The following is a 21,661-nucleotide window of genomic DNA, read 5'->3' as shown; positions in this document are numbered from 1 at the left end:
AAAATAACAAGTATAATATCAAATGTTTACTATGTGTCTGGAACTGTGCTAAGTGTAGGAAATACAAAGAAAGGCAACAATTTTCCCTGCCTTCAAGAAGCTCACTAATGGGGGATCTTGCATGCAAATAATTATTTACAAAGATATATTGCTTATTAGGAAAAGCTTTGCTGTACAATAGAGATGATCAGAGGGGGAAATTCTACTTTTACCTTTCTTTCAACTGCTATCTGCTGTCAGAGAGACAGAAACCTCTTAGGACCCAGCCAAGGGAACAGACATGGAAAGGCTCTGAAAAATCTCAGACTTGGGGTTTCCTTTGTTTAAAATGCTTAAAACTGTATCCCAAAAGGAAAATAGTTAAGAAGTGGCCCTGCCCAGAGAGAGAGAGAGAGAGAGAGAGTCCCAAAGAAAAGAACACCCACCCCCTTACATCAGCAAATTGTAATACAGACCTTACCTGGAGACCAAAGATATCAGGTCCTACAGTCCAAGTGGTGAGTATGGTCCCGACTCCGTACTATGATTTTGTAAGTGTATGCCTACTCTCCCCCACAGATCCTACATGCCTTGATGAGACCGTGTTTCCCAGGTGTTTAGGTGTAATGTCACATTTTAATTACTATCCTTTTGCCTTCTGTTTAGTAAATGTTTCTAATTAAGAGTTAGTGGTCATCCTGGCTGATCTGTTCATTGAGATGCACACTGGTGGGACTCCAGGTACTACAGTGGTGAGTAATAGGTATCTATTTCCCCAACAGGGCTGCCTTCTAAGACCCAGAAAGTGAGTTGCAGCAATATGTCTACACCACTCTGAGAACCCCAGCTTGCCAGCAAGAGGAAGGTTGGATGAGCGAATCACCCCAGAGGGAAGAGAGCTGAGTAGAGACTGGACACCATAGGCTACACTGTGTACCCCAAGCTACACCCTCACGACATCCAAACCCAGTACTCTTGGACTCTGGTCTAACTTCAAAAAGAAAGAGTGTCCTGAACATCCTCTTTGATTCCTCTCTCTGTTAGATGAATCCTGTAACAACCTGAATTCTGGTAACTCATATTCCAAGGAGACCCAAAAATACCGTATTATTTTGGAAAAAAAACTCGGATGTTGGGTGATGCAATTTAAGGAACACGGAGCAAGAATACAGCAATTATTAAGAATAAATCTCTCTCTCTCTCTCTCTCTCTCTCTCTCTCTCTCTCTCTCTCTCTCTCTCTCTCTCTCACACACACACACACACACACACACACACACACACACACACACACACACACGTTCATCCAAGTTTTTTTTTAACCTTGTTCATGATGCCACCTCCTGGCAAGATTTGGAATTTCTCTTCCTTTCAACAAACAGGTAAAGGATTTATATCAAAGGATGCATAGGATCATAGAATTTAGAGCTTTAAGGACCTTAGAGACCATTTAAGGAATCTTAGGAACATAGTTTTAGAGCTGGAGGTCCTAGAATCCAAGTCCTTAATTTTACAGATTAGGAAACTGAGGTTCAGAGAGGTCAATGACCTGCCCAGGATCATATGTGAGTGTCTGAGGCAGAATTCAAACCCAGGTCTTCCTAACAGGAAGTCCAGCACACTTTCCACTATCCTGAACTGCCCCTTACCCCTCTTTTGCGCAGTTACCTCATTTTCTTCTTTATTTGGAAAATGGGGTTAATAATACCTGTAATTGCCAACCTTTGAGGCTTATTGTGAGGATAAAATGAGATGATATATGTAAAGCTCTTTGCAAATCAATGTGTGACATAAATGTTAGACATTGTTATTGTCATATGGTTTTCAAGAGCTTCTGTGGAAAAACAGTCATCATCTGAGGCCAACCTTAAGATCAGCTTCTCTCATCGTGGCAAGGATAGTCCATAGTCTCTGTCATGGACTCATTCATACTCAGATTCATGGACTCTGAATCCATTACCAGTAAATAGTGTGTTATTTTCCCAATTTTATAGATGAGGAAACTGAGACTCAGAGATGTGAAATGACTTGCCCAGGTTGACGAAGCTAGTGAATCCCTTAGGTGAGAAGCAGCATGGTGTAGCTGACCTTGGTACCAGAAGACTTGGATTCATCTTCCACCATACTGACCTGTGCTGACTGTAAATCACTCAATCTCTCAGTGCTCTGGGCACTTCTCTTAAGGCTTTAGATTGCAGAGAAAGTATTGACCTGCATCAGTAAAGGTAATTCTTTCATCAAGGGTTCCCTGATCTGTGAAATCACATGACCAATCCCAATCCACTATTTCTCCATTTCTGTTTCAACATGCTCTCCATACATGAGTCCATTCATTTGTTCTTGTTAACTGATAAAACTATCACTCAGCATAATACTCTCATATTTAGTTTCTTTGTAATTGTTACTGTATTCAATATCTGACATTCTTATCTTTGAAATATAAACAGTGGAAGATATTGAACAGCCAATTTTAACAGTGCAGATTAAAAACTCCTAATCAATCTCACAATTGTTTCTCATGTCAGGATTTCAAATAATTAATATCCTCATAAAGATTTGTTAAAATGAATACCCTTAGTTCAAGTAAGAAAGAAAAATACATTATTAAAAATCTCATTCCCTGGACCAAACTTTATAGTGAATTAATCAAGTAAAAGAGATGTTTGGAGAGAGTATCCCCAGGCCTTTTGCATTTCCAAACTACTAGGTTTTGGGTTTTTTTGGAGTATTATTTTATTTTGGCAAGTGACTCCGGAATTTAAGAGCTTAGGATCTTTGAAATAGGAAAAGGAAGACAAGAGAAAGAACTCTGAAAGTTCAGCTATTCAATTCAATTTTAAAAAAATAAATGTTTTATTGATGTTCTTTTTAATATTGCTTTTACTTTCCAAATGACTCCCATCAGGAGCACACTAGTAAATGTTTAATGACTGAATCTCTAAGAGAGGAAAATACACATGACACACTTAAGTTTAATTCTCATCAGTAACATTTTCTCCATCACTTTCTTAAATCTCTACAATCAACAGTAAATCAATAAATAAGTCAAACAAATCAAACCCCAATTTGTACCATTTGCCAATTTCTGAAGCCTAAAAGCTCACTGAAAATTTAACAATCAGCTCTCTCAAACTGGTTAAAGCTGGGTCCAGCACACTCCTGACTCCTCCTCCTCCTCCCTTCCCTCATAATGAAAGAGAAGGAGGAGGAGGAGGGTGAGGAAGGAAGGAAGGGAGGGAGGAAGGAAGGGAGAGAGGAAGGAAGGAAGGAAGGAAGGAAGGAAGGAAGGAAGGAAGGAAGGAAGGAAGGAAGGAAGGAAGGAAGGAAGAAAGAAAGGAAGGAAGGAAGGAGGGAAGGAAGAAAACATTGGCTCTATCTGACAACGGATGCCTCTTTAAGTACCTATAATCCATCACCTCCATGCTCAAAGGAAGGAAGCATATTTCGTTGTCAGTCCTCTTAAGTCAAGATTAATGACTGCCTTGATCTTGGTTCTGATGTGTTTCAATGTTGTTTTCACTTACATTCATTGTAACTATTACATCACTTTTTCCCTGGTTCTGCTTATTTCTCTGAGTATCAGTTCATTCAAGTATTTTCTTCTCAAACCTCTTTATATTCATCATTTCTTAGGGTACAATGCTATTCCATTCCATTCATACATGACAATTGGTTCAGTCACTTCCTAATCAATGGGCACCCACTTTATTTTTCTCAAAAGTGTTGCTATAAAAATTTTGAATGTATAGGACCTTTCCCTCTGTTTCTAACCCTCTTAGAATATACACCTAAGCATGGTATGTCAGGTCAGTTCTCCTTCTGGCAGCTACAATCCTAATGTCACACAATTCAGCTCAACTGAAAAATATTTCCTAAGACCTTACTTCCTGCTAGCCTCCAGCCCCATGTCTGGGATGTAAAGACAAAAATGAAGCCATCCTTGCCCTCGGGGAACTTACTGTTAGAGAAAGACAGAGGATTGAATAGAAGGATGTTTTTAAAGGGAGAGAGCACATAAGATTAGGAAAGGTCCCATGGAGACAGTAACACAGTGGGAGGTTTGAAGGAAAAGACCTTCACTGAGAAGTGGAGGTGAGGAGAGAGCAGACTAATTGTGTAAAAGCTACCTGAGCAGCCAGGTGGCACAGTAGATAGAGCACTCGCCCTGGAGTCAGGAGGACCTGAGTTCAAATCCAATCTCAGACACTTGACTCTTACTAGTTGTATAACTCCCCCCAAAAAAAGCCTATGGCCCATGTACAATCTTTCATTATAGTGATATAATAGGGACAGGTCTTTGGGAAAGAAAGGATTACACTTCCCACAAGGCTCTGGTGCTGAAGGACAGCCCTGATTGAAGTGTCCACAGCTTTAATTCTGGTAAGGCTACAGGCTGGTATTATAAGATCTCCTCAACCTACAATCTAGACAAACAAAGGGCTCTTGAAACATCCTCCAATGAGGAGGAACCAGCACCTCCAGAGGCTGCCCAGTCCATGTGGTGACAACTCCCCTTGTTCAAAAGTTTCTCTTGGCAGTCAGCCTACCTCTGCCTCTCTGCCCTTCCCCCTGCTGCTCCCTATTCTGCCCTTTGGGGCTAATCGTGTCTCCACAGGACGGCTCTTCAGATACGGGAAGATGGCTCTCCCATGTCCTCCCCCCTGCAGCCCAGGTTTGGCTTTTCCAGGCTCAATCTGCCCACCTCCTTTCACTGATGCCCAGACATCCTGAACTCCAAGCCCTCCACCATTCCAACTGCCCTCCTCTCCAACCAATTAATGTCCTCGACAGAATCACACATCTTGGAGTTGCCAGTAAACTCAGTAGCCATCTGGTCCAACCTAAACACAAAGGAATCCCTTCCCTGATGTGCCCACCCAAGGTCCTTGAGCTCTTGCTTAAAGCCCTACAAGGAGGGGGAAGCCACCATCTCCCCTGCCTGGTGTGCTGCCTTTGGATGGCTCGGAGGGCTAGGAAATCAGTTCTTGCCATCCAGCCTAAACCAGTGTCTCTGTGCTCCCCCCCCCCCCACTCCCTCCCACTGCTCTTCCTCCAGCCTTTGAGGGCTGAAGAGAACAGTCCTCCCTTCAGTTATTTGAACATAGCAATCAGACCCCCCTGAGTCTGCTTTCCTTCAGGCACAGAATGTGCCCAGATCCTACATAGTTCCGGCACACATCACAAAGGTGAGGCCCTTTGTCCTCTTCTGGACTCTCTCCAGCTTCTCATTCCTTCTTTAGCCCCAGGGCTTAGCATGGAACAAAGGACTCCAGAGGAGGCCTGACCACAGTGAAAAGAGCACTGGGCTTGGATTAGGAAAACTTATTTTAATGAGTTCAAATCCAGCTTCAGAACACTTCCTGGCTGTGTGACCCTGGGCAAGTCACTTCATGATGTTTGCCTCAGTTTCCTCATCTGTAAAATGAATTAGAAAAGGAAATGGCAAACCACCGCAGTATCTCTGTCAAGAAAACCCTTAATGGGATCACAGAGAGTCAGACTCAACTGAAACAGCTCAACAGCAACATAATAGAATTATCATTTTCTGTTCCTGGAACCTATGCCCCTCCTATGGCAGCCAAAGCTTGCCCTAGCTCTTTTGGCCGCAATATCATGCGGCTTTTTCATGTCAAGCTTGGAGGCCACTAAAACCCCCAGCTCCTTTTCAGAACTACTGCTGTCTGTCCGAGCCCCGCCTTCTTATATTTGTGGCATTGATCTTTGTACCCAAGTGCAAGACTTTGCATTCATCCTCATGGAATTTCATCAGCCCACTGCTCTAGGCTGCTGGGAAGCTCAGAGCCTGCTTGTCACGTACTGTGGTAGCTTTGTCCCAGGTGGGTGTCATCTGTAAATTGGAGAAGCAAGTCATCTTTGCCTTCATGCAAGCCAGTGATCAAATTGTTAAACATTACCCTCATTCATCTTATTTGACCTCAAAATAACCCAGTGAGGAAGGTACAAAATGTACTGTTAGAGCCATTTTACAGATGAGAAAAATTGATACTCAGAGAGATTGATCTGCACGTGGTTGCACAAGCAGCAAGGATTTGAACTCAGGTTTTCCTGCCTCCAGGTGTCGAATGCTAACAGACACCTCACAGCTCCGTAGCATTGCAAAGACTCCTCTGAAGGTTCTCCTTTGCAACAGTGCTCCTCATAGGAAGCCTGAGGCAATGGGGAGCTGGGAATAGAATCCAGGCTGGGGGGATGTTATAATAATAGCTAGTATTTGTATGTGCTAGGCTGCTAGGTGGTGCTCCTGGACCTGGAGTCAGGAAGATCTGGATTCAACTTCAACCTCAGATGCTTACTAGCTGTGTGACCCAAATGAGTCACTTTACCTCTGTCTGACCCAATTTTCTCACCTATAAAATGGGGGTAATAATAGCCCCTGCCTTCCAGGCTTGTTGCTTCTGTGAGAATAAAATGAGGGCTGGTAGGTAGCACAGTGGATATAACCCTAGACATGAAGTCAGGAAGACTCATCTTCCTGAATTCAAATCTGTTGTGTGACTCTGGGCAAGTCACTTAATCCTATTTGCCTCAGTTTCCTTATCTGTAAAATGAGCTGGAGAAGGAAATGGTGAAGCACTCCAGTATCTCTGCCATGAAAACATAAAATCTGGCCTTCAGATACTTCCTAGCTGTGTGCTCTGGGCAAATCTCTTATTCCTATTTGCCTCAGTTTCCTTATCTGTAAAATGAGCTGGAGAAGGAAATGGTGAAGCACTCCAGTATCTCTGCCATGAAAACATAAAATCTGGCCTTCAGATACTTCCTAGCTGTGTGCTCTGGGCAAATCTCTTATTCCTGTTTGCCTCAGTTTCCTCATCTGTAAAATGAGCTGGAGAAGGAAATGGTGAAGCACTTCAGTATCTCTGTCAAGACAACCCCAAACAGGTTCATGGAGAGTCACACCCAGCTGAAAAAAAAGGCCAAATCATTGTAAAGTAATTTGCAAACCTTAAAGAGCTATATAAAATGCTAGGGGTGATGATGATGATGATGCTGGGGTCCAAGAGGCACCAATGAGAAGAGTGCATTCCAGGTTTAGGGAAAAGCTAATGACAATACATGGAAGCGGGAAGTGGAATGACCAATAGTCCAGATTGTGGAGAACACCTGAGTTTGTGAAGGGAGATGCCATGAAGTCGGGCTGGAAAGGCTGGCTGGAGATAGGCAGCTGGGCTAGTTTGGGATTACTGTAGAGCCTGGAGCACAAGCTTCAGGAGCTGGTGTTGGATCCCTAGAAGCAATGGGGCAATGCTGGCATGGTCAGATCTGTGTCCAGGGAAGATCTCTCTGGGAGGCATGTGCAGAATGGATTGAAAGACTTGAAGTGCGGAGACCAAATAGGCCAGAGGTGATGAAAACGGAGCTGTGGTGGTCAAGGGCTACAGAGGTGGAAAGAAGGCAATGGATGCTAGGGGCTTTATGGGCTGGGAGGGGATGTGATTGACAAGAGTTGGCGACCAAATTGGATATGTTGGGGTGAGAGAGAAAGAAGAAAGGTGGGACATAGAAGCCAGTCTTTTCACTTTATTTTTGGTCTGGATCTGTGATTTTCAAGGGTAAGAGGCACTCCCAAGTTGGGGCTCCTTCCACCACTACATCTTAGCACCTCCCCGGCAATTTAGGTCTTGGAGAGTTATCTGGGAGCACAGGAAATTGTGGCTCTTGCAAAGTCATATATCCAATATGTGTTAGAGGTAGAATTAGAATGCAGACTTTCCTGACTCTCCGGTCAGCTTTCTATCTATTGTAACAGTGGTAGCTGTCATTCAGTCATGTCTGATTCTTCGTAACTCCATGAACTTCCGGAGTTTTCTTGGCAGAGATACTAGAGTGGTTTGCCATTTCCTTCTCTGGCTCATTTTATAGATGAGGAAATTGAGGTCTATAGGATTAAGTGACTTGCCCAGGGTCACACAGCTAATAGGTGTTTGAGGCCACATGTGACCTTCCTGACTCCAGGCCTAGTGCTTATCTACCACCACCTAGCTGTCCCTATAAAAGTGTTACCAGACTCAAATAGATATGGGGACCACAAATTCCTGCCTAAATATCCCCATAGGTCACATGTTGACTTAGTTTTAAAATGTAATGTTGTTTGTGTCTAACTGTATTTTTATTTGTTTCATTAAACATTTCCCATTACATTTGAATTTGCTTCTGGCCTCATTCCAAGTCTTGAAGGCCAAGTGTAGCCCTCAGGTTGCCTTTGGACACTCCTCTCCAAATTATAGTGCTTCTTACTTTCATTATAGAGAGTAGAAATAGCTTTGAATATACATCCCTATGCCCTCCACCTACTCCTCTTTTGCTATGGTATTCCTTATAACCAATAGCACTTTCATTTATAAATCATCATCATCATCCTAACTGACATTAAGCTCTGGCCAGCACTTCATATCTATTACTTCATTTGATCTTTGATGAGATAGATATTTTTACTCCCATTTTACAGATAAGGAAACTGAGGTTCAGTGATGTCAGTGACTTGCCCAGGGTCACACAACATCTGAGATGTCAACAGAGCCCTCCAACTTTGGTCTCATCTGACCATAGAAAGAAATGCCACATATTGAGCTGATACCCAACTATTGAGAAAAATGACTTTCATTATTTATACAGAAGCTCAAAGGGCTCACTTACCACAGTCAAAGTTCTCTGCCCCAGAGAAGCAGCCAGGTAAGAGTGTGGGCTCATTAGAGAGACAGCAAGACGGATTTTGGATGGTGTTCCATCCACCCCCTGCCGTATTGGTAAAGACCAGAATGTACTTTCTGGAATTAACCATGGAGGAGCTGCCAGATTTATACAAACTGTTCCGGAAGGTAGTTAAGTTCAGGAATAACTAACACAATGGTTTAGAATAATCATCTAATGTACTTTGACCTTTTGGCTGTTTAGAGAAATCATGCCTCATAAATCTGAAAAGCATTGTGGGTGTAAAGATAGAAAGTCCACTGAATGAAACCTTGTGAAAACTGCCAGATCTCCAGGGTGTTTTGCTCCTTTTGGGAACCCTAGAATGACAGGACTGGAAAAGACCTCAGAGGCCATCTGATCCAACTGGAACCAGAACCAGGGTGAGATGATAGGGCTTTGTCTACAGGTCACTTAAATTTATAAGGCATAAAAACTGAAATACTGATTTTTAGGGATTGTGTAATTTAAAAGAAAAGAGCTCAATTTTTGTAGCATTTTAAGGAGGTTTTTACGTATGTTTTGTGCTAATATGTACTTACTTATAATATACTTAGGAAACCCAAAGAGAGAAGTGCTTTGCTTGGCATTCAAAGCCCTGCGTAGGATCCAACCTTTCCAGACTTCTTAGACTTTAATTGTTACTTCTCTCTAGCGGCATGGGCCTCCTGGCTGTTCCACAAACCAGATGCTCCAATTTTCTTTGGCTGTCCCTCATATCTAGAACTCTCTCTCTTTCCCCTGCCCTCTGATTACTGACCTCCCTGGCTTCCTTTAAGACTCAGCTAAAAATCCCCCCTCCTCCAGGAAGCTTTCCCCAGCCCCTCTTCACTCCCGCACCTTCCCTCTTAATCACGTCCTATTTATCATGTAGATAGTTTGCTGCGTATTTATTTATTCGCAGGTTGTCACCCCCATTAGATCGTAAGCTCCGTGAGGGCAGGGGTTGTCTTTTGCATCCTTCTGTATCCCCAGCACTCAGCACAGTGCCTCATATAATACTAGGCACTTAATAATTATTTACCAATTGATTGTTATTATAAATAGGTACATTTTACAGAAGAGAAAACTGATGCTGAGGCAAGTTATAAAACTTACCCAGAGTCAGAAAGCTGGTAAGTATCCAAGGAAGAATTTGAACTCAGGCAGTCCTGGAGACTTCAAGTCCAGCATTCTCTCAACTCTTCTCACCTAGCTACCTCCTCAGTATCTTATGTACAAGTCCCTCTCCCAACTTATTTGATACCCACAGTATCTGCCCTAGCTCACACCTTATTTTTTTGTTAGACTATTGTAATAACTTCCTTGTTTTCCTGCCTCCAGTCTCTTCCCATCCTTCACACTATTTATTGCCTAGTAATCTTTCTAATATACTCAAACAACGCTACACCTCTGCTCAAAAACCTTCCATGGCTCCCCATTGCCTACTAAAGTATAAAATCCCAAGCTCGTCACTACAGGTCTTCTATCATCTGGCTGCTTTTCCTACTACTTCTCTTCAAACACTCTGACTTTCAGACAAACTGGACTGTTTATTCCCCATTCCCCATTCTCATCAGGCCATCTACTTTCTCCATACTGTGTTCACATCATTCCTTTTGCTCATGTCTCTAAAATGTCCTCTAAAATGAACATAGGATCATAGATTTATAGCTGAGAGGATCTTAGAAACTATTAAGTGCAATCCCTTCATTTTACAAATGAGGAAACTGAGGTTGGAAAAAGTCTTTACCTGCATGGATCTCTTTGACCCCCTGCTAAGCCTATATACCAAAGAGATCAAAAAGAAGTAGGAAATATTGGTAGCAGCTTTTTTTGTAGGGGCAAAGAACTGGATATTAAGAGGATGCCCATCAACTGGGGAATGACTGAACAAGTTATGGTACAGGAATGGAGCGGAATGTTACTGTGCCATAGGAAAAATGGAAAGGCACAGTTTCAGAGAAACCCTAGAAGAACTGTATGAACTGATGAAAAGTTAAGTGAACAGTTTGTACAACAATGTTGTGAAGACAAACAACTATGAAAGACTTAGGAACTCTGAGCAACACAGTGGCCAATCATAGTTATAAAGACCAATGATGAAATATGCTACCTCCTGACAGGGAGGGATAGACTCAAGATGCAGAATTTTATATATACACACACACGCACACATACATATATAAACATATACATACATATTCAACACACACATACATATATACACACATACATCTATATACATTCATACACATACATATACATATATACACACATATATACATATGTATGTATATATTTCTGGATGTAGCTAATATGGGTATTGGTTTTCTTTAATTATTCACATTTGTTATTACAAGGTATTTTTCCCCTTTTTTAATGAAGGGGAGAGAGAGTAAGAAAAAAAGTTTTTGCTAATTGAAAAAAATAAATTTAAGAAACTGAGAGCTGCTATGGTTTGCCTGGGGCTCCACAGCTAATAAACATTGGAGGCAGAATTTGCACTCTGATCTTCCTGACTCTAAACCCAATACTCTAACCCCTATGCTGCAAAAGTAACTTATCAAGCCTCTCATGAAGCTATATACTGAAGTCATAATGATTGTTCTGAGTAGCAATCTGAATATTAAGTTGGTCTCAAAGTAATATTGAGAGAAATAAGAAGGCCTGGAGAAATATCCTCAGAAAAGAGGCAACAGGACTTTCCTGAAGACTTTCTTTTCTTCCTTCTTTGAAAAGGGAATCCATCCCCACCCCACCTGGCTGACCACAGATGACATCACCTATTGAACAGCATGAAGAAGATAAATTGTATGGATTGACCCTTCTGGAACCCAAATTTAGCCAGGAGCAAAACAGGCCCAGAAAAATCTATGCAAAGTCAGTTTGTAATTTCCAGACCCAAACATGGCAGAACACAGCCAACAGTAGATTCCCTCCAGTGCTCCTTCTCCTGGCATCACCTCCACAAAAAAACAGACAAATTCTTGGAGATCTCTATCTGTTGTGCGGCAGCTGTCTGTGTCTGTAAAGAGGAAACACACCTGCTTGTTAAGGCAAACTTAGAGATACGCTAGAACATGGAAAGGCAGCATGGAACTGCTGAGGGGGCAGCATGAAGACTGTCGGGTAATTTGAAATTCAGATTTCAGGGGATTATCCACTGCTGAGTCCCATTCCATCTCTCTGTCTGTCTCTGTCTGTCTGTCTCTTTTCTCTCTTTCTCTTTCTTCCTTTCTTTCTTTCTCTCTCTCTCTGTCTGTGTCTCTGTCTGTCTCTATCTAACTCTGTCTTTCTCTATTTCTGTCTCTCTCTTCCTCTCTCTCTGTCTCTCTCCTCTCTCTCTCCCTTCTCTCTCCCCATCTCTCTCTCTCCTCCTCCTCACTGCTCCTCCCCCTTTCTTTTTCCCCCTTCACATTCTTTATGATGCAAGGCTGTGCATGCACACAGATTTGTCCATCTAGATGGAAGACTTAGGAGGTAAAAGGTATGAAGGAACAAATAGTTGTGAGCTTTGACCGTATCTCCAGTAGAGGAGAGTTTACACATTTTCCTTTTCATCATTTTTATTCTACATTAAAGCTTCAATGAACTTCCATGTTGTGTTTCTATATCCGTGGGTAATGAGTAAAAATAACTGAGAGTGAAGCATTCCAAGGAGATGGGGAAGGGAGCCAGTAAATCAATGAGATAGTTATCAAGAGGCTGCTGTATGTCAGGAGCTTTGCTAAGGGGCCGCGAGATGGCGCCATTGTTCATAGGGCACTGGGTCTGGAGTTAGGAAGACTTATCTTGAGTTCAAATCCAGTCTCAGATACTTCCTATCTGTGTAATCCTGGGCAAGTCACTTCACCTTGTTTGCCTCAGTTTCCTCATCTGTAAAGTGAACTGGGGAAGGAAATGGCAAATCACTCCAGTGGTTTCATAGTCCAATGAGGGAGACAAGCAAGGAAGTACAAATAAGATATGTACAGGATAAATCACAAATAATCAACAGAGAGAGGACATTAGCATTGAAAAGGATCAGTAAAGTCTTGTAGAAGGTAGAATTTTAGCTGAAACTTGAAGGAAGTCAAAGGTGGAAATGAGGCCTGGGGAACAGACAGTGAGAATGCTAGAGTTGGGAGATGGATTGCAGCATAGGTGAAGTATGAGAAGACTGGGAAGGTTGGGAAGGGCATTGAATGCCAAACAAAGGATTTTATATTTGATCCTAGAGGGGACAGGGAGCCACTGGAGTTTACTGAACATCAGTGACATGATCATATTTGTGCTTTAGGAAGATTAATTTGGTAACTGAGTGGAGGATGAACTGGAGTAGGGGGAGACTTGTGATGGAGAGAACTGTAGCACTATGGCATTAGTCCAGACATGGGTTCATGAGGGACTATACCGAAGCAGAGCCAGTGTTGGAAGAAAGAAGGGAACCTACAGAGAAATGTTCTGAAGATGAAATTTACAGGGTGCACATTTGGGTGACTGGGAAAATGGTAGTGCCCTCAACAATAAGAAAGTTCAGAAGAAGGGAGGGTTTGGGTTCAGTTCTGAACACGTTGAATTTATAATGTCTACTGGGCATTCACTTTGAGATATCTGAAAGGTAGTTGGAAATGCAAGTCTGGAAGTTAGGACTAGATACATAGATCTGAGAATCATTAGCATGAAGATAAAATCGAAACCAAAATATAATTATAGCAATTTCCATATTTTAATATTTCATCATAATCTCCTAGACTAGGACCCATAAACAAGGGGAACTCTGTTCACTTTTTCCCCCAAAGGTAAGGGATAATGGAAAAACAGCCCAGGCTTATTCTGCTGTGAAGGAGCAGCTAGGTGCCTCACTGGATAGAGTACCCAAATGGTGCTTCAGACACAACTGAAGAAATTCTGCTGTGAAGGTGGGCTCAGGTTTGGGCTCTAGCTAGCAGCCTTATCAATATTGTAGACTGCTTAAAAATGGCTTCTCCCTTGCAGGCGTAATAGATATAATGAAATGAATGAATGAGCATTTATTAAGTATTTACTATGCAAGGCATTAAGTGCTGGAGATACAAGTACAAAAGGGAGACAACTCCCTGCCCTCAGGGAAATTACATTCTAATGGGGGGGAGGGAGTTGCAGCACACATAGAGCAGTGTGGGCACTGAAGGTAAAATCACCAGCATGATTAATGGAGCCATAGGAAAACCAAATGATGAGCCATTTCCAGAAGAAATGGATTAGATTACTTTTTCCAGAGCAGGAGGGGGAAAGCTGTTAAGGCAGGGAGGAGGATAGTACAGGCATCATGAAGATGGTATGTTTGGATTTCTGGAGTCAGGTAGATAAGAGTGTTCAGCAATCAGCAGGGTCCAAGATCCTAGCCAGAAGAACATGGTGGCAGAGGTGGCGATGGCACCAGTACAATAGAGACTATTGACTAGAGAGACATCTGGTGGCTAACTTTGATATTGCACTCTGAGTTAATTCAAACCCCTTGACTGTGCCAACAACCTGAAATCAAATATCCATATCCCAAATTAATACTCTGTGTGTGTGTGTGAAAGTCTTCAGAGAGACTCAGAAACTCTTACATTTTTTCCTCAGTTGTAGCTCCATCATACCCTAGCAAGAATGGTCCCAAGACACTAATGCATTATTGGTGGAGTTGTGAACCAATCTAACCATTCTGGAGAGTAATTTGAACTGTGCCCAAAGGGCTATAAAACTGTTCATGTCCTTTGACCCAGAAATATCACTATTAGATCTGTATCCCAAAGAGATCAAAGAAAAAGGAAAAGGATCTATGTGTACAAAAATATTTATAAGCAGCTCTTTTTGTGGTAGCAAAGAATTGGAAACTGATTGCGAAATGGCTGAGCAAGTTGTGGCATACGATTGCAATGGAATACTATCATGCTATAAGAAATGATGAACAAGGTAGTTTCAGATAAACCTGGGAAGACTTACATGAACTGATGTAAAGTGAAATGAGAAGAACCAAGAGATCGTTCGTTGTACACAGTAACAGCAATATTGTACAATGATCAGCTGTAAATGATGGAGGTGTTCTGAACAATACAATGATCCATGACGAGACAATTATGAAGGACTTATGATGAAAAATGCTATCTACTTCCAGAGAGACAGAGAATTGAAGCATAATTTTTTCTCTTTATTTTTCTTGTTTTCTTTCTTCAAAATAGCTAACATGGGAATATGTTTTGCATGATTTCTCACATATAACTTGCTTTTACAGTGGGTAAAGGGAGGGAGAGAGGGAAAGAATTTAGAATTCAAAAAAATTTTAATGAATGTTAAAAATAAATAAGTACATAATTGATGAAACATTGAAAGGAAAGAAAGAATGGGTCCTAGAAGAGCTATCTTTACCTTTTGGGATTGCTCCCCTAATTTAGGGATTACAGTATTTAGAACTGGAAGGTACCTTGCTAGTCATCTACTGCCATGCCTTCATTTTACAGAAGATCACTCTAAACTGGCAGAGTTGTGATTTGAATCCAGGTCCTCTGACTACAAAGATAGCACAGAGTAGGCACTTAATAAATGTCTGATGACTTTACTCTCACCTCCACTTATCCCCTGGCTGCCTCTTCTGGAGGTAGTCTCATTTCAAGTTGCAGTGTCCACTTCTGTTCCCAGTATTCTATCTCTGTATGAGGGGATTGAATTAAACAGACACTAAAATCTCTCCTGTATCAATGATCATACGATGCTTTCATGGACCTTGGCCACCTCCCTCTCCCTTTTGGGTTTTCTCCACCAGACTGAAAGGTGGGAGTTACTATTAGATTTGTTAAGGGTAGCTGAGGGGCCACTAGGTGGCGTCATATTCATAGAGCTCCAGGTCTGGAGTCAGGAAGACTAATCTTTCTTGGTTCAAATCTGACCTTAGACATTTATTAACTGTGTGACTCTGGGCAAGTCACTTCACTCTGTTTGCCTCAGTTTACTCATCTGTAAAATGAACTGGAGAAGGAAATAGTAAACCATTCTATTATCTTTGCCAAGATAACCCCAAACCAGGTCCAGAAAAGTCGGACATGACTGTACAACAACAATGAAAGGCTCACTGAATGAACAAAAAATTAAATTCCTAATAAAAAGTAGTTATTTGATTGGGCAAATCCCTATTTTGGTGAATAAAGCTTTGTCCACTTGTTTGTAGGCTAAAATTTCACTGACATAATCACGTTTACATTAATGTGCTAAGCTTCATCAATTTACAATCTTTTTTTTTTCCAAAAGACCTCTGAGGGCATGAGTTGTTAGATACAATCTGTCATGCTACACCATGACAAGAGCTAAAGGATTTCAAGCTCACAAGACTCTTGGACTACATATAAAGGAAGCAACATGCTTCCTTTAATAAGGAATTTAATTTCCCTTAATTTTATTTTTTTCTAAAAAGAAGCATTTATTTTCTTTTGCTCTCACCTTCCAATCACTCCCTCCCAGTTGAACAAAACAATGAAAAATAAAACTCTTGCAATAAATATGCATAGTCAAGCAAACCAAATTCATACATTGGCCCATGTTTAAAAAAAAATATGTAGTAGTCCATAATAAATGCTTTGCTGATTAATTGAATGATTTTATATATATATATATGCATATGTGTTTATGTGATACATATGTACATATATACATAGAGAAAAATTATTTTACTGTTATATTAATAACCAGTTGTTAAATTGAGACCAGTCTTTTCTCCTCTGTTTCTTCATTAAGGTCCAGCTCCTATGGAAGGTCAACCTCTGAAGAACATGACTGATTGAGATTACCCCTAACCCTCAAGTAACATGCTCTTCCATCTTGGGCTGAACCCCAACCAACTGGGAGACCTTCTATTTAGAGTGTAAACAGAATGCAGTGTGGGTGATTCTTACCCCAAGGGAAAAAGCCCCTATCCCTGTACCCCTCCACTAGAGTTTAGGGTGGCCCAACTCATGAAGGAGAAAACCGACCACTGGAAATGAATTCCCCTTTCCAGATTGCTGTAGTCAGCTGAGTCTCAAGATCAAGCCATATTCTCAGCAGGAAGAGCTGAAGACTTCTACCCCACCTCCTCATTAAATATCCACCAATCAGGGTTGATTTTCACTTCTCAGGGGCATTCCCTTTCAAAAGAGTATTTAAGGTTTTCAGGAACTTGATGATTTTTGTCTTTGGTTACCAAGAGAAAGCACTGACCATTACTTTATTGATTACTGGTTAGACTAATTAATAAATTGATTATTAATTACCCAGAAACTGTCTCTCAGAGCTTTCATCTATCCCTATATTCATCTATCTATCTATCTATCTATCTATCTATCTATCTATCTGTTTATCTATCATCTATCTATCAATCATACATCCAGTCAGATTCTCAAGTAGACCTGAGATCTCATCAATCTGGATGTTCTCTCCAACTCAGATGGCAACTCATCCACATCTGCCTACTCTGTGTGGCTCTTGCCCATGTTCTCCCCTAGATTTGCCACAGGGGGTCCACTCAACCTGCTGAACCATCCTCTCTTTCTCCTGACATTGGAAGAATGCTAGTAAAACACCCTTACCACCCACCTGCCATCCCTCTCTCTTGCCACAGGACCAGCCCCATCTTCTCTTAATATCATACAATTCCTGTTCTTCTTCAGGTTATAGGTTGGAGTTGACTCCCACATGACACTCACCTTTCTGCTGCCCTCTGCAATATTAATCTCAATTCTTCAAAGTTGGTTGTGCTCTGTTGAGAAGGCAGGTTGGCATCCATACCCAGGAACATTTCTGGAATTCTCCTTCCTGGTGTTTTCTCAGTTCCATCTAGGGTTTAAAATAGAAAATTGTTCACATACAAAATTTCATAACTTTATCACCAATTGGCTTGTTTCCCCTCACACAAAGTTCAAGCTCTGGGCAAAACTCCCAAATTGAGCTTGGGCTCCACTCCCATTGAGATTCCTTAGCCTTTCCAACTTCATGTGGCCCACTCAAATTGTGGCTGAAAGTATATTTCCTGGCGGAAATCAGGATTTAAAAGATATGGTCTAAAAGAACTTTCCCAGGGGCCACTTCTAGCAAGGTCTAAACTTCTAACTCATGCCACAATTTTGTCTTTGGCAAGAGAATGGATGCTCTGTGAAGCCATTGACAGAGAAGGCTTCTCCTTCCTGGAATTAGTTTGATAACTTCGTATTTACTTGCGGAGTAAATGTATTCCCCTCAGAGAATGGAAGATCTTTGAAGTCAGGGACTATTTTCTTTTTGTCTTTGTATCCTAGTACTTAGGACTATGATTTGTACATCTTGACTGATTAAAGAAGTGATTGTTAAACTGAATTGAATATAATTAAGCATGATAATTATAACTTACATTTGAATGGTGCCTTAAGGTTCACAAAATGCTTTATATATTTTCTCTCAACAAACCTGTGTAGCAATAACCCAGATATAATAATCACCCCCATTTTACAGATACAGAAACTAGGGCCCAGAGAAGTTAAGTAATTTACTCAGGGTCCATATGACCAGTAACTGTCACAGACTGGATTCAAATTCAGGTCTTCCTCACTCCAAGTCCACAACTCTAAATACTGAATGTGTACTGTATATTTGAATACTGGAATATATACTAAAGGTATTTTCTTTCTCCACCTTTCCCACACCACACACTTTGACATGATTTTTATATATGCTCTCTCACTTTTGGGCTATTTATTTCCAAATGGATTGTAAATTTATTGAGGACAGGCTATGGTTCAGTTTAACAGATATTTATCATAAACCTATGCTAAACTCTAGAGATACAAAAAAAGAAACTAGGAGGGAAGAAAACCTTCCCCAATCCCTCTTACTTTCAGTTCTTTCCACCTTTTAATTATTTCCTATTTATCTGGTACATAGCTTACTTTGTATGTATTTCTCAGCATGTTTTCTCCCCCAGTAGACTGTAAGTTCCTTAAAGGCTAGGGCCATCTCCAGTCATCCTGATCTATAACTTTCCACTGAACCCAGATGGCTCCAGAGGAGAAAGTGAGGTCGGTAACTTTGCACAGCCCTGCCTCACTTAAATCCAATTCATTGCAAGTCATGGTATCACCTCCCTGATGTCATGGTCCTCTATGAGAATGAAAGACAAACAGCTATAAATTCCTTGATGGAAGAGACATTCTTTTGCTTCTTTCTGCATGCGCCTCACTTAGCATAGTTCCTGACACATAGTAGGCACTTAATAAATGTTTTTTGATTGATAACTTGATCGGAGTGACTGCTATGTGCCAGGCATTGTGCTTAGCACTTTACAAATATTATTCCATTTGATCTTCATGGCAGACCTGTGAGGTGAGGTTAGGGATAGAAGAAAAGCCAGAAACACAGTTCCTGCCTTAAAGGATTTAACATTGCTGTTGGGGGGGGTGGGGGGGGGAGAAGGTCTGTGTCGTGTACACAGACCAATCAATCTACAATCATTTATTAAGCACCTACCAAGCCAGCAGGTGAGACTTCTGTGTCAGTGACACAGTGGGCAAAGAGTTGCCTGGGTTCAAGTCCCATCTCTGATACATGTTGGCTAAGTCAACCTCTTCCAGTGTTCTAGGCAACTTTCTGCAGCTGAAACTTGCAGAGGTGGTGATGACCTGCATTTGTCAAGGGAGTTCCCTCTACCCATGAAATGACAGGTCCAGCCCATATGGCTATCCTACTCTGTACCAAAATAAGTATAATTCAAGGCAGACCATGATGGAGACAAAAAAGAACTCCAAAGTGCTCTAGGGAAATCAGATGAGGAAGAGAGATTCCTTCCAGCTGTAGGCATCATGGAAGGCCTCATGGAGGAGGGTATCTAAGTTGGGCCTTGAAGGACAAGGACTTCCAGCGGTGGCAAAGTCCAGAGTCAAGAGACAAAGGGGAAATAGCCCACAGTCCAGCTTGGTTTGTGCAGGATAGGCAGAATGAAATACAGCTGGAAAGTTAGGGTGGGTGGGACTAGATTGGGGAAGGTCTTAAAAGCCACATCAAAATCTAAATTTATCTAAATAATCTAGATTATCTAAATAATCCTAGAAACAATAGAGAGGTCCTGAAATTTTTTTGAGCAGTGGAGGACCATGGCCAGATCTTAGTCCAGGCTGTAGGTGGATTAATTTGGTAGCTGTGTCTAGGAAAGCTCTCAGCTAGGCAAAAGTGGCGTTTAATTAATCCTACATCACCGGTTGATTCAGGGATAGGAAGCAGCACTCTCTTAGGGGACGGGGCTTGGGATCACAAGTCTTTGGGCTCTTGACCTGGCCCCCTTTGGTGGTCTGGAGAAACCTAGGGGACCCCAGCTCAGAATCACCCTTTTAAGGACGTAAAATATGAGAGGAGTAAGGGAGCCAGTGCAGCTGTCCTAGCACTTTTTAAGAGTTCACAGACCCTGGGTGAAGAACCCCTGCGTCTACTCGGACCCTCTCTGAGACCCCCTGCGGGGCACCCAGATGACACGAGGCCAGGCCAGGACCCTGGACAACGCCTGGTCCCCAATCCAGCCCCCTCCTCCAGGCTGCCTCCTGACTCCCCAGAGCTACGAAGCTGGAGGTGGGGGCGTTTTGGGTTTGGTTTTATTTTTGAAGAAAGAATGTTTATTCCTGAGTATTTTTCTTATTAGTGGGGGTTTTGGGGGTGGGAAGGGAAGAAGACGTTATTGAAGAAAATAAAGTAGGAAAATTCATTTTTTGTCTCTTCTTGAATGGTAGGGCTTGGAGGGTCTCGTCTTCACTTCCAGACCCCAGCCCCAATTCCCAGAAGCGGGAATTTTTTAATGCTTTTGGAGAAGAGAATCCTCGAGAACCCCAGGGGGCCAGGGTGGATTTGTGCGCAGGTGCGCAGCAGGGCTGGGGGAGGGGCGGAGGGAGGGGAAGAAGGCGGAGTCGCCTCCGAGCGCGCGGGAGAATGTGGGACGGAAGAGCTGCCGTGGCTGTCTCCGCCCACCTGCGAAAGCCCTGTTGTTAGAGTTTGGAGACCCGCATGCGCAGAGGAAAGGGCAGGGGAGCCTTCAGCCGGATTGCGTTTCATGCCTCCACGCATGCTCAATCGAAGAGGGACAAGCGGTCTGGTTCCCGGCGTCCCTTACGTCCCTTACGTGCTCCCCCTCCCTTTTTCACACCCAAGAGCCTTCCCCTTTCCTCCTCCCTCCTCCTCCTCCCTCTCCCCTCCCCGTTCTTCTTTTAAAGAGACAAGAACTCTTTCCTTCTGACTCTTAAGGGACAGGCTTTTTTTAGTGTTTTTTTATCATTTTAAAGGCTGGGAATGACAGATCCGAAGAATTGTCAGAACTGGGAGGAGTCTTAAAGGGGGAGGTGGGGAAAGGGAGGGGAGAGAGGGAAGGAAAGGGAGAGAGAGGAAGAGAAAGGAGGGGAGGGAGGGAGAGAAAAGTGAAGAGGAGGAAAGAGGGAGAGAGAAAGGAGGGAGGGAGGGAGAGAAAAGAGTGAAGAGGAGGAAAGAGGGAGAGAGAAAGGAGGGAGGGAGGGAGAGAAAAGAGTGAAGAGGAGGAAAGAGGGAGAGAGAAAGGAGGGGAGGGTGAGAGGGAGAGAAAAAAGTGAAGAGGAAAGGAAAAGGAGAGAGAAAGGAGGGGAGGGGGGAGAAGAGAGGGAGGTAGAGAAAGAAGAAGCAAAAGGAGGAAGGGGAAGGGAGGGGAAAAGAGAGGGAGGGAAAGATGGAAGACAGGATAGGGAGGGAGAGGGGGGAAGGAGGGAAGATAGAGAGCCAGAGGGAGGGAGAGAAGAAAATGAAAGGGAGAGGAAAGGAAAGAGAGATCGAGAAAGGGAGGGAAAGGAGAGAAATAGATCACAAGCTGAGTGTCTGTTTAGGGTTTCCTATGTGCCAGGTACCCTACAGAAGGCTTCATCCAACCATCTCCTTTGACACCTAAATTAAGGCCCAAGTTAAGTGACTTGCCCAAAGCCCAGTGGTTTTGTGATATAGTTAGGGCAAGAAACCAAGTCGTGTCTATCAGAATCTTG

General features: G+C 42.4%; 1 long non-coding RNA gene across 1 annotated transcript; it reads left to right on the top strand.

Moving 5' to 3' along the window:
* Positions 1-8,899: 8,899 nt before the first annotated feature.
* On the top strand, positions 8,900-17,999 carry LOC140499310 (uncharacterized). Its single transcript, XR_011965354.1, has 2 exons — positions 8,900-9,073; positions 16,407-17,999. It is a non-coding gene; the product is annotated as an uncharacterized lncRNA (long non-coding RNA).
* The last annotated feature ends 3,662 nt before the right edge of the window (positions 18,000-21,661 follow it).

Source organism: Notamacropus eugenii, chromosome 4 (genome assembly GCF_028372415.1).
Source record: "Notamacropus eugenii isolate mMacEug1 chromosome 4, mMacEug1.pri_v2, whole genome shotgun sequence".
In the NCBI taxonomy this organism is placed as follows: Eukaryota; Metazoa; Chordata; class Mammalia; order Diprotodontia; family Macropodidae; genus Notamacropus; species Notamacropus eugenii.
The sequence above is the reverse complement of the archived record's forward strand: the minus strand, read 5'-3'. Positions and strand labels throughout refer to the sequence as shown.